At 59.1% G+C, this 12,971-nt stretch overlaps 1 long non-coding RNA gene across 1 annotated transcript in view; it reads right to left on the minus strand.

Annotated features, from left to right (window-relative positions):
- Positions 1-1,681: 1,681 nt before the first annotated feature.
- Positions 1,682-12,971, minus strand: part of LOC140596797 (uncharacterized) — a 28,465-nt gene continuing 17,175 nt past the window's right edge. The window contains exons 3-4 of the long non-coding RNA XR_011998667.1: positions 2,191-2,349; positions 1,682-1,835 (exon numbers count right to left, since the gene is read on the minus strand). This is a non-coding gene — a long non-coding RNA (uncharacterized lncRNA). The remainder of the gene's footprint in view (positions 1,836-2,190; positions 2,350-12,971) is intronic.

Below are 12,971 nucleotides of genomic sequence, written 5' to 3' on the forward strand. Positions count from 1 at the left end.
GCCCAGCCTCGGTGCCTGTTCCCCGCCCTTCGGAACCACCGGCCTTGTCACTGCCCCGTCTCCACCGCGGGGGCAAACCCAAGGTGGGAGGCCAGGACCCGCTGTCCCCGGCAAACAGACAAAGGACCAGAATCGGCAGGTGTGCACGGCCCCACCTGGGAGGCATCCCGCACTGCAGACAGAGGTTCAGGGGTCAGGGGCTGGGCCAGGAATCAGGGACGCGGCCCTGTGCTCCCAGGTAGGGCAGGAATCCAGCAGGGACATCAGACAACAGGGAGGGAGGGAAGGGCTGGCGCGCACGAGCACATGCATGCGTTCTCATGCACACACGGCCATGCACACGCATGTACACTCACTCAGGGACACTTACAGATGCACAAGAACGTGGTAAGAAAGGGAAGCTGCCAGGGGCCCTCAGGACGTGGGAACCCAGGCTGGGCAGGTGGCAGATGCACCAGAGAGCTCGCGCAGCCCGTCATCCTGACTGCAGCCACGCAGGGCCTGAGAGAGATGGGCAGGAAGCTTCCCCCCAAAACCCCACCAGGAAACACGGACATGGGGAGACCCTGCCCCCCGTGGGGGGGGATGGTGAGGACCATGCCCGCAACCCCCACCTGTGCCCCCAGAACCCACCTGTGCCCTACGGCCCCCCCTTCTGTGCCCCCTGCCCCTCACCTGTGCCCCCCAACCCTCGCCTGTGCCTCCATCCCTCGCCTGCGCCCCCACCCCTCGCCTGTACCCCACGACCCCTGCCTGTGCCCTGAGACCCCGTCCTGTGACCCCAGACCCCACCTGTGCACCGTGACCCCCTCCTGTGCCCCCCGCTCCCCGCTTCTGTGCCCCTCGCCCCCCACCTGTGCCCTGCATCACCCACCTGTGCCCCCCAACCCCCACCTGTGTCCAGCGCCCCTTGCCTTTGCCCCCAGCCCCTTGCCTGTGCCCCCTGCTCCCTGCCTGTGCACCACAACCCCCACCTAGTCCCCATGAACCCCGCCTGTGCCCCACGTCCCCCACCAATGCCCCCTGCCCCTCACCTGTGCCCCGCATCCCTCACATATGCCCCACACACCTCGCCCGTGTCCCCTGCCCATGCCTATACCCCGCACCCCCCACCTGAGCCCCGCACCCCCTGCCTGTGCCCCTGCCCCTCGCCTGTGCCCCGCACCCCTCGCCTGTGCACTGTGCCCCCTGCCTGAGTCCCCCGCTCCATGCCTGTGTCCCCCGCTCCTTGCCTGTGCCCCTCACCCTACCAGCCTGTACCCCGTGCCCACCGCCTGTGCCCCGTGCCCCCTGCCTGTGCCCTGCGCCCCCTGTCTGTGCACCACACCCCTCGCATATGCCCTGAGACCCTCCTCTGTGACTTGAACCTCTTGCCTGAGCCCTGGAAGAACTAGGCCCCCTTAATCACACCCAAATCCATTTCCTTGGGCACAAAACCTTTGAGGGCCCCCATGCAGGTCACGGGCCCTCCCACATGCACAGCACCCTCAGCCCTCAGCAGCCCCACCCCTGACCTGTGCTGCTGGAGAGGAGTTGAGGCCCAGGAAGGTCAGTGGGGGGAGGGTGGTTGCAGGGGGCCCCGCCCCCGAGAGGACCCCGGGCTCTGCCTGGGGATCCAGGAGCCCGTCCATCCCAAGGGCCTGGCCCAGGCCCAAACAAGGGGGGCCCCGTCCCCCTCCCGGAGCCTACCTTCTGCCGGTGAGACGGCACGATGAAGAACGTTTCGTGCCGTGTTGTGAGTTTTCAGGAAGCTGTTCCTCTTGTGCCCGTGATCCGGCACCACCTCGTAGTCACCATTCAAACACGCCAGCGTCATCCTTGTGATGTGGACCTTCCTGCAACACAGCAGCCCCGCCATGCCCAGGGCGGCCCTCCCCGCGGGTGCATCCAGGACTCAGGCTCCCCATGTCAGTGGCAGCCCAGGCACTTGGACACACAGTGCCAGGAGGAAGCCGGCGTGCCCTCCGGACTCTGAGGCCACGGGGCCTCCCTTCCTCACGTGAGTGCAGGGGACGAGCAGAGAGAAGCGACAGCACCAGGTGGTCCGAGCCTCGGACCTCCTCTCCGTCCACTGTGGCTCCTGCAGAGGCCGGGGGTCCTTGGGCCCCCCCGCAGGCCCCTCCCAGGTGGCTCCGAGAAGCACCTGCACCAGTCCTCTGGCCCGGAGCGCATCGCCTCCCCCCGACTCACCCAGGCAGGCCAGCGGCCTCCATGACACTGGCCAGGATCTCGTCGTTGGACCACACGTCGTATTGCCACTTGCGCAGGCCGAGGACCCCGCAGAGGACCCTGCCGGTGTGCAGCCCCACACACATGTTCCTGTACACCTCAGTGGCCTCGGCCACCGACCTGCAAAAAACAGGTCATGGGCATGAGCTGGGCCCTCGTGTACACCCATGAGGAGAGGCTCTCCTGAACAGGCGGGAGCACGGGGTCCCCGCCCGGCTCTGGGACGCACGGCCACAGTCAGGTGCCGGAGGGAGTGCTGAGCCAGGTGACTAGCCCCTCTGCCGCCCTGGTCTGTCCACAGGTGGCCCCCACAGCAGGTGTGTCCAACGGGCCTTCCGCATGAGCCCTCGGCTCCTGCCTCCTACAGCCCCACCCACACCCCACGTGAGACGATGGGGTGCCCGCCCGGCCCCCTTGGGCTCCCCCGTAGACTGCGAGCTGGCCGCAGGGATGTCCAGTTCTCACCATTCAGTCTCCAGAGGACAGCGGCAGCCACCTTTTTGGACCCCTCCAGCCTCCCTGCCTCCAGAAAGGAGCTCCCGCATATCCCACGGGAAGGCCATGCTGGTGGCGGCCTGTCCTCTGCTGGTGTTGGGGAGCCGGAGCCAGATGGCTGGAGGCAGACGCCCCCACCCCGGAAGAGCCGAGGGCCGGACCCCTGGGAGTCAGCCAGCCCGCGTTCCTCAGCCACGCTTGCCAAGCCTCCAGCCAGCAGGAAGCCCTGGGCTCTCTCCCAGCTCTTCCAGAGCGCTCACCCTACTGTCCCCATCGTCCCCAGTGGGCAGGCAGGCCAGGACACCCATGCAGGCCAAGGACAGGGAGCCCTCTCCCAACGTCCCCTGTCCCCAGGCCTGGGGTCCAGGGATGGCACCAGAGGCCACTGCCAAGCCTCGCCCGTCTCCTGGGCGTCAGGGCGTCCTCCCAGAGACCAGCCCGGGGCTGCAGACCCCCACCTCCGAGGAGCCCAGGAGTGACGGCACTATTCCTGCAGCCGGCCCAGGTCCTGGTACCTCAAGGGTGATGTGTGCCCATCAGCACCTCGGCAGGGCGTGCCTGTGCCTCTGGCTGTCTCTGGACCCCAGGTGTGCGACAGCCACAAGAAGGCAGGGAGGTGCCCACGGGGAGCCCTGGGAGTGAGCACGCTGCCCGCACGCCGACCTCCAAGTAAGGGCAAAGCCACTTAGCAGGTAGCGGCCAGAGGCCACAGCCTCCTAATTACAGGCTGTCAGCGGCAGATGTGTCCTTCATGAAGGTCCCGCCGCACAGCCTCCACCCCTCCCAGCTGCCTGGCCGCGGGGCAGGGCAAGGCACAGCGCACAGCAGACTGGGCTGAAAGCAGCGAACGCCTCACCTCGTCTTCTAACCTCCAATGTCCCGGCTGCCATTCGCCAGCTCGCGAGACAGAGGAGGTGCTGCATGGACTTGAGCGTGCTCCAACCTCAAGCCCCCTGAGGGGCACCCCTGGAGCTGGAGCCAGGCCTCTGCGATGACGACGGGACAGCGGTTTCTGAGACCTCCACCCACATGTCCACGCTGGGGGACACAGCGGCCAGCGAGGCCCGAGGGGCTGCAGGAGGATCCAGGCAGGAAGGCCACACGCGGGGCCTCATGGACAAGCTCTGACCCGCCGCCCGGCGGAGTGGGCAGCCGTGGGGCCCGGACCCATGACGACAGCCAGAGCGATCGCTGGGAGGAGGTGCGGACCACCATCCACCGTGACTTCCGTTCCTCCTGAACCGTCCGCACAGAATTCCCTTTACCCAGCCCTTGAGAGCTGGCTCCCGGCTAGGATGAGGGTCCTGTGTTCCCAGAGCCTCTGCCCACCGGGGGGGGGGACCGCACAGGAGCCATGTCTGTCAAACCGCAGAGAGGCTGTCAGCCCAGCACCGACTCTGCAGGCCCAGGCAGGCCCAAGACGGCCCCGTGCCCGGTGTGGCTCTGGGCAGCAGGCGGTCATCGTGCACGTCGGCTCCTGGTACTGGTACCGAGGGGACTGCCCAAGGCAGCACGATGCCCGACCCCGTGGGCGGGGTGGCCCTCCCTCCACGCACAGGTCTTGGGGTCTCCACCGAGGAACCAAGCCATGCAAATACTATACACAGTTCAAAAAATTCAATTGAGGGACACCTGGGAGGCTCAGCTGAAGCGTCTGTCTTCAGCTTAGGTTATGATCTCAGGGTCCTGGGATCAAACCCCATATCGGGCTCCCTGGTCAGCACGGAGTCGGCTTCTCCCTCTGCCCCTCACCTTGCTTGTGTTCACGCTCTCGCCCTCTAATCAATTTTTAAAAATCAAAATAAATAAATAAATAAATAAATAAATAAATAAATAAATAAATGTCAAGCAGCGATGCTCAAAACGCAAAACCAAAATGAAATAAGCCCTAAGGGTGACACCGTCGGGTGGGCGACGGCATCGGGATGGCGACCGCATCCGGGTACGGCGACTACGCGTCCAGTGGGACGTCAGCTGCAGACAAAACAAAGAAAGGCCTCGAGGAACCCAAAACTGCACGTGGGGTCCTGTCGCACGTTTCGAGCGGGCAACATCCCTCTGAGCCTTCGATGCACAGAGACATGAAAGAGGGAAAGGCCGTCGCCAGCGCGGGGACTTCCAGCCTCGGGGAGAAGGGACGTGCAGGTGAGAATCAAAGGAGCGGAGTGACTCAGTGGTCGGAAAGAGCAACACAAACACAGAACTCGCAATTATTCTTCTAAAACACAGCCTCACCCCTGCGTCCTGAGACGCCGGAGGACAAGGAGCTGGAAAACCAGTTCCCGTGGATGGAAGCAATTGCTGCATCTGTGTGCGGGGGGGCGTCTCGCTGTCCAGGGACATGGGCTGGGGGCGGCCTCGTCCCTGGAGGCAGATGGCACCAGCGGGGAGGCCCCAGAGCAGGGGGAATGCATCCAGGCACAGCGGGCACCCACAATCCCAGGAACGCCCGGGACGGAGGGGCCAGAAGGCGGCTCCGGGGCGCCCATTCCTCAGTCGGAAAGCACATCGGTGACAAAAGCCAAGCGGGCACCGTTTTTGAGGATCACCAATCAGCTGACGTGTGAACCTTCTTCAATGTAAAGAATCACGAGCCAATAAGTGCAGGAACAATGATGGCAAAAGTTCACCGCAGTAAGTTGCCAAGCGCCCCGCTTTCCGGGCAGCTGCCACGGCCCCCCATGGGACGGACGTCATGGGAAGCAGCCGGCAGGTGGGTCGCATGCATGCAGGGACCATGGAAACCATGAGCCTTGAACCACCTGGGAGCCGGCCAAGGGGCACGCCAGGGGACGAACAGGGAGACCGGCGGCACCCAGGAAGGCTCCCCAACATGAAGGAACCAGGCAGGGTCCCAGCCCCAGAGGCCGCGACGACCAGTCCCGCTGTCTCCATGGTAGCCCAAGGGTCTGGAGCCCCCACCCCACCCCACGTGCTCTACTTGCCCTGCCACCCAGGCTGGCTGCCAGATCACAGAGGAGGGGACACCAGAGCCAGGGTCCATGTACCGACTGTCAGGCCCATCGCCCGCCTCGCCCTTCCTCTGTGGAAACCCCGTGAAGGCCCCACCACGCAGCCCAGCCCCCTCTGTGCCCCGCATGCCTTGCCCTGCCCTCTTCAGGGTCTGTGGGGCCGTGACCAGTGGCACGAGCTCCGTGCCATCGGACAATGCCAAACATACATTAAACCCAGACACGTATCCCGCCTGGAACGACGCTGCCAAGGAGAGAACACCTGACATGATGAGCAGGTGCCACAGCCCAGAGAGACCCAGAGCTTCCATGCTGGCGGTCCACTGGGTGGGTGACAAAGGCATCACGGCGGCCTCGTCATTCTCGAGGGAAGGGCTGGGGCCCAACTGTGAGCACAAGGTGCGGTGACATCTAGAACCCGGGAGGAGAGCCGCCAGCCAGAGGGGCTACAGGGGTCAGGTGGGGCCGTTGTGTCCTCCCTGCCATCATGCATAGGTGAGTCCACGCGACACGTTCCCCAGCCCCCGAAGGCAGGGCTGGACCTCTCCCTGCAGCTTCTCTGAGCGTGTCCCCAGAAGCACGCAGGCACCCCCAGGGTCGCCAGGTGCCTCCAAGCTTCCCGGGGGCCCACACCCCACAGCCCTGAGCTGCCAGGGACGAGCAGTGATCGTCTCCTCCTGAAACGAAGCTACATCTCTGCACACAGAAGCAGGCGAAGCGGGGATGACCAGGTGAGTGACCCTGGGGAGGAGGACCCCAGGCCCCTGGGGGACTATGCACTGGGGACAGCCCGGCCCCCGGCCCCCACCCCCAGGGACTGCGCACTGGGGACCGGGCACCGGGGCAGCCCCCTGGGTACCACGCAGCAGGGACGGGGGATCGTGAACCGGGGCAACCCGGACTGCGGCTGGGCTTCCACCCACGGGAAACCCCAGTGGTCGCATTCCACACACCGCCTGCTGTTTCAGGGAAGTGTTTATTTCCTGCTCATTAGGGAAGAATTAAATCGGGCTCATCATAATGCAGGAAGCTCCAAAAAATTAAAACTCAGCGAGAACCCACAGCCCTGGGGCCCTCGTCCCCGCAGCCCACCCCCGACGGCTCGTGGCTGCATGTGCACATGCTCTGCAGCCGGTTTGTGCCCCTGGCCGTCATGCACATGCCTCCACAACGTCAAGGCTCGCCAGGGGGGACAGTCCCCCAAGCTGAGGGTGGACGCCGCCTGCTCTGCCCCCTCCTCCCTTGGGACAGCCGGGCCCAGTCCTGACCACACCGCCCCATGAGGGCCCCTCTGGCTTGGGACACTCCAGGCGAGCCACCACGTGCCCCACAGCCTGCCTGCGTGCAAGCCTGACGGCACGGGCATAGCACGTCAGCACGGGGCAGCTGGGAACGCAGCTGGGGACGCAGCTGGCCGTCGCACACACTCCCTGCCCGCAGCACGCTCCGGGAGGAGGCCACCTCCGGGGATGAGGCCACCGGGGCTCCTCATATTCACTGGCCAGGAAGCCAAGGCGCGAGGAGACCCAAGGACGCCACTGAGTCTTCGCGCTGCCTGCTGAGCCCAGGGGAGCCCGGTGAGGAGGAGGGACGTGGGCACACACTGCAACGAGCTCTGGCTCCCAGACTGGCTTCTGTGGCCACACGCAGAGGATCCCCGGGCACTGGAGATGGACAACCTCACCCTCATCGGTCCTCATGGTCACCTTCCGGCGGCTCCCGGGGGAGCACAGCACCGCGGCTTTGGCCAGCCTCTCCGTGTCCTCACCGCCCCGTCTTCCCTCACAATCCCAAACAACACGCTCCCTGCATTCCTATCCAGCGGGTCGGGGGGCCAGGAAGGCTCCCCACTGCATGTGCGGCGGAGATTGCGCAGACTGGCCAAGCCCGGGGCGGGGTCCCAAGGTGAGCCCCCGCGTGGACATCATGCGCCCTGACAGGAAATGCTTCCCAGGCTTGTCCAAGCTGGCCGACTGCGCTGGACCCCACGCCAGTCTAGTCCGAGTGTATACGCCTGCTGTGTGACAGGCACAGGCCGCCTGGGGGCTGAGAACCGACCAGAGTGCACCAAGCTCCGGCCGGGAACTCCTGGGGCGCAGCCCTGACGGAGGATGGTCTCCAGCTGTCAGCCCCGAGGGGCGCGTGGGACCCAGGCCGCCTCCAAGGCTGGCACAGCCAGAGTCTGGGCCTCCGCAGGGAGCCTGCACGCTCATGGAGCAACGTCTGCTTCTCCCAGTGGGGCTGCTCTCCCCGCATCCAGAGAAGAGCCCTGTGGTCAGAGCAGATGTAAACCTAAAGTGGCTCAAGCAATAAATACTGTGTCCATCTGCGGTCCGCTGGGCACAAGGGTAAATAAACATCCGGAGACCGTGGAGACCAAGCCAACACGCTCACCCTCGGTCTCACTGCTCACAGCGACCCTGGTAAGGCGGGGTGAGTCTGGGTGACCGCATGCAGGTGCACTCATGGGGCTCATTCATCACTGGCTGGCCCGCCCTCCTCCCTGCAGAGCACCCACATGCAGACCCGCTGGTGACCCGAACAGGCTGGACCCCACTTTCCCTCTTCTAAAGGGAATGGCTCGTTTGCCCAAACATAAATGGCAACAATGCAGAACAGGGTTTATAACAAGAAGTGAAACATGCACAGCAGCAACCTCACAAAGGCCAGGAAGGGAGGCACATGAGGAGGCACATCCGCGAGATCCTCGGACGACGTCAAGGAACCTGCCGCAGACCCTGGAGCAGCCAGCCCAGTGACAGAGCCAACGGTGCACACTCATGAGCCAACAGAGGTGCAAGGGCAGAGTCACAGAACGCACCCCCTACACCCACAGAATGGCAGGAAAAGTAAAACCACGACACAGAACAGATGGGACAAACCAGGGATCCCTGGGTGGTGCAGCGGTTTGGCGCCTGCCTTTGGCCCAGGGCGCGATCCTGGAGACCCAGGATCGAATCCCACATCAGGCTCCCGGTGCATGGAGCCTGCTTCTCCCTCTGCCTGTGTCTCTGCCTCTCTCTCTCTCTCTCTCTCTCTCTGTGACTATAATACATAAATAATAAATAAAAAAAATAATTAAAAAAAAAAAAAAAGATGGGACAAACCAAACCCGGGCTGACGGCACAGCACAGCAAACGCAGACGGTCAGATTCGAGGGAGAAAAGACAAACCCAGCCCGTTAGAGAAAGACATGAACCCCTTGGGGGAAAAGAAAGGGGGATGGAAAAGACATGCTTCCCGACAATAATCAAAGGAAAGCTGGAACGGCTATGCTCACACAGGACGTTAGGTCTCCAGGTAACGAGGGTCATTTCTTCATGAAAATAGGGGATTAGGGGAGCGTGGGTGGCTCAGTAGGTTGAGCATCCGACTCTTGGTTTTAGCTCTCCCTCTGCTCCTCTCCTGGCTCACACGCACACACACACTCTGTCTCTAAAAAACCAGAATGGGACCGCTGGGTGGCTCAGTGGTTGAGCGCCTGCCTTTGGACCACGGTGTGACCCCGGGGTCCTGGAATCGAGTCCCATATCGGGCTCCCTGCAGGGAGCCTGCTTCTCCCTCTGCCTGTGTCTCTGCCTCTCTTTCTGTGTCTCTCATGAATCAATAAAATCTTAAAAAAGTTAATTCATCAAGAGGACCTAAGAACCCTAAATGTTACAAATCAAATAGCAGAGCTCGAGAACACAGGAAGCAGACAGATCTCTAAGTATGTCGCAGACTCCATACCCCTCGATCAGGAACTGAGAAACCCGGGAGCCAGGACATAAGTAATGACGCAGAGTAAGAACGTGAGCAGCCCGTCCCCAGCCAGCCTCAGCGTGTGTACACAACACCCCAGAACACAAGGATGGCACGGAAGCACAGTGCATCTTGTTGCTCAGTTACTGAGGAGACCGTGTTCTGAACCGTACACTTAAGAGGACTCAAATTTTTGATAAAATGTGTTCTCTGACCACAACAGAATTAAACGTGAAGTCAAAAACAGAAAGACCTTTAAAAAAATCCCTCACAAAACATATCTCTAAATAAGCCATGGGTGTAACCACAATTAAAAGGGAAATTAGAAAGCATCTTGAACCAAGGGGAAATGAGGACACAGTGTCACAGCAATGCGGGGATGCCACCTTAGCCAGACACCTGCCTGGTCTGCGGCACCAACTCTTCACATTTGGAGGGAAAAGATCCTGATCAGCAGTCTCAGCTTCCATCTTCCCAAACTACAAAAACAAGAGTAAAAGAAAAACAAGGAAAGCACAAGAATCACAACAATAAAATATCAGAGCAAAACAATAAAACAGAGAAATCAATGAAACCAAAAGCAAACTCTTTACAAAAATCGATATCATTGATAAACGTGCAGCCAGAATGATGGGGGAGAGAGGGAAGATACAAATTAGCACAGTCAGAAAAGGAGGAGATGATGTCACTGCTGCTTCTGCAAATATTAGAAAGCTAACAGGGAAATACCATAAACACCTTTATTCTAACAATCTCGGTGACTTAGCTCACGTGGACAGATACCTTGAAAGACTATGAAACACAAAGCTCACTCTGATATATGTACATAGGCATATCGTATATGGATATATCACATACATATAAAAAAAAAACGATTCTAGGGACCCCTGGGTGGCTTAGCAGTTTAGTGACTGCCTTCGGCCCAGGGCATGATCCCGGAGACCTGGGATCGAGTCCCACATCGGGCTCCCTGCATGGAGCCTGCTCTCCCTCTGCCTGTGTCTCTGCCTCTCTCTCTCTCTCTCTCTGTGTGTGTGTCTCATGAATGAATAAATAAAATCTTTTTTAGAAAAGCCCTGATTTTATAGATATATATATATATAATAGCCCTATTTTAAAAAATTGAACCTGTACATAAAAACTTCCAGGGGTGCCTGGGCAGCTCAGTCAGTTAAGTGTCTGCCTTCTGCTCAGGTCATAATCTCAGGGTCCTGGGAGGGAGCCCCCAGTTGGGCTCCCCGCTCAGTGGGGAGCCTGCTTCTCCCTTTCCAGCCTACTTGTGCTCTCTCATGCTCTCTCTCTAATACATAAATTTTCTTAAGAATTCTTTAAAAGTTTCAGAAAGAAAATCTCCAGAAAGTGGAACAGGAGGAAACATGCCCAAACTCTTCCAGGAGACCAGCCTGACCAAGATTCCACATGAAGACGACATAAGGAAAGCCACAGAATAGCATCCTTCAGAAACATAACAGGAAGACATCTAAAATAATTTTAGCCCACATGCACATACTCACACATGGACACCTGCACACATATACGTGAACAAGCATGTCCATATGCACATGTGTGTGCACAACTGCATACGCACATGCTCTCATGCATGTATGCACTGCACTCGCGGATATCCATACACACGTGCATTCCCCCACACACACAGCTATATGGACATGTCCCACCACGTCCCACTGCAGCCCACCCACCACGTCGCTCCCACGTGTGCAGCACCCGCTGTCTGGTGTGCGCACTTCTCTCGATAAAGGTATTTAAGCCAGAGTCCCAAACACAAGCACGTGTCCTGGTGAAAGAGCCAAGTAGTGAATAAAAAGGGACACATCTTATACACCAGCAAACCTGACAACCTAGAAGAAATGAATAAATCCCTACAAACACTCAACCGACCAAGACTGAATCATAAAGAAACAGAAAATCTGCAGACATTTCTAGTACAGAGACTGAAGCAGTGATCAAAAGCCCCCAACACAGAAAAGCCCAGGACCGGATGGCTTAACTAGTGATCTCTACCAAACGTTTGAATAAGATCACCAACAATTCTTAAGCTCTAAGAAAGCTCCCAAATTCACTCTATGGGGCCAGCATTACCCTGAACCCAAAACCACTGGACCTGACCAAAAAAAGATGATGATCTTTTTTTTAAAAATTTATTTATGATAGTCACAGAGAGAGAAAGAGAGAGAGGCAGAGACACAGGCAGAGGGAGAAGCAGGCTCCATGCACCGGGAGCCAGACGCGGGACTCGATCCCGGGTCTCCAAGATCGCGGCCTGGGCCAAAGGCAGGCGCCAAACCGCTGCACCACCCAGGGATCCCCGATGATCTTTTACTAATACCAATACCCCCAATGATCACAGATGCAGAAATCCCCCCAAACACACGAGCAAGCCACTTCCAACAGTACATTAAAGGGACTGGACACCACAACCAAGTGGGATTTGTTCCCAGGATGCTAGGATGGTTCGATATCCACAAATCGATGGATGTGATGCATAGCATTAACAGAAGAAAGGGTAGAAATACATGATCCTCTCAGCAGATGCAGAACAAGCATTTGACAGGACGCAACATCCTTTCAGGATAAAAACTCCCAACACGGTAGGTGCAGAGGGCACGTTTCTCGACACAGTGAGGGCCGGGGATGCCAAGCCCACAGCACACATCGGCCCCGACAGTGAGAACAGGAGAGCTTCTCCTGCAGGGTCAGGAGTGGACAGGGAGGCCACTCCCATCCAACAGCATAAGTCCCAGCCTCAGCAACCGGGCATGGAAAGAAAATCACACACTATCTCCTCTGCAAATGGCTTAGTATCTACAGAAAACCCTAAAGATGCCACCAAGAACTTGTCAGAACTAATAACTGAATTCAGCAAATTTTCAGGATGTGAAATTAACACACAGAAATCTGTGGTGTTTCTGCACACAAACAATGAATGCTCAGAAAAGCGGAGAAAATAATTGTATTTACAACTGCATCAAAGAGAATAAAATACCCAGGAATAAATTCAATGAACAAAAACAGGAAGGCAAGTCTAATGACTTGAGAGATGTTTGGAACACGTCCTGTCCCCAGAGTAGGCCCAGCAGATGTCCACCGCGTGAGCCCCGAGTGGGTTGCCGATGCAAAAGGATGGTGACATCGCAGCTGGGGTGCAAGCCCGGGAGGCCCCGCCTGGGCCAGGGGGAGCCCAATGTATCCTGAGCTGATGAAGAAAGAACGGGACAGGACAGCGAGCCCCCACATCACACATTTCATCCCGAGAACAAGAGCCAGACCATGCATCCCTGGGACAGCCTCTCTGCCCTCCACCCTGCGGTCAGGGAGGCCCACATCTGTAGCCCCCACCCCGAGCAGAAGTGGGCCAGCCAGCACACCCCTCCCTCACACTGGGGATGCCATGGTCCACACGAGAGGACACTGAGAAGTGGGCTGCACTCAGAGTCACACGCCATGTAAGTAAACTGGCGGAAGCCAGGGAGAAGACATCTGCCAACCGTGTACCCACGGAAGGACAAGCTAAGA

The sequence above is a fragment of the Vulpes vulpes genome, unplaced genomic scaffold (assembly GCF_048418805.1).
Source record: "Vulpes vulpes isolate BD-2025 unplaced genomic scaffold, VulVul3 u000000709, whole genome shotgun sequence".
NCBI classification, from domain to species: domain Eukaryota; kingdom Metazoa; phylum Chordata; class Mammalia; order Carnivora; family Canidae; genus Vulpes; species Vulpes vulpes.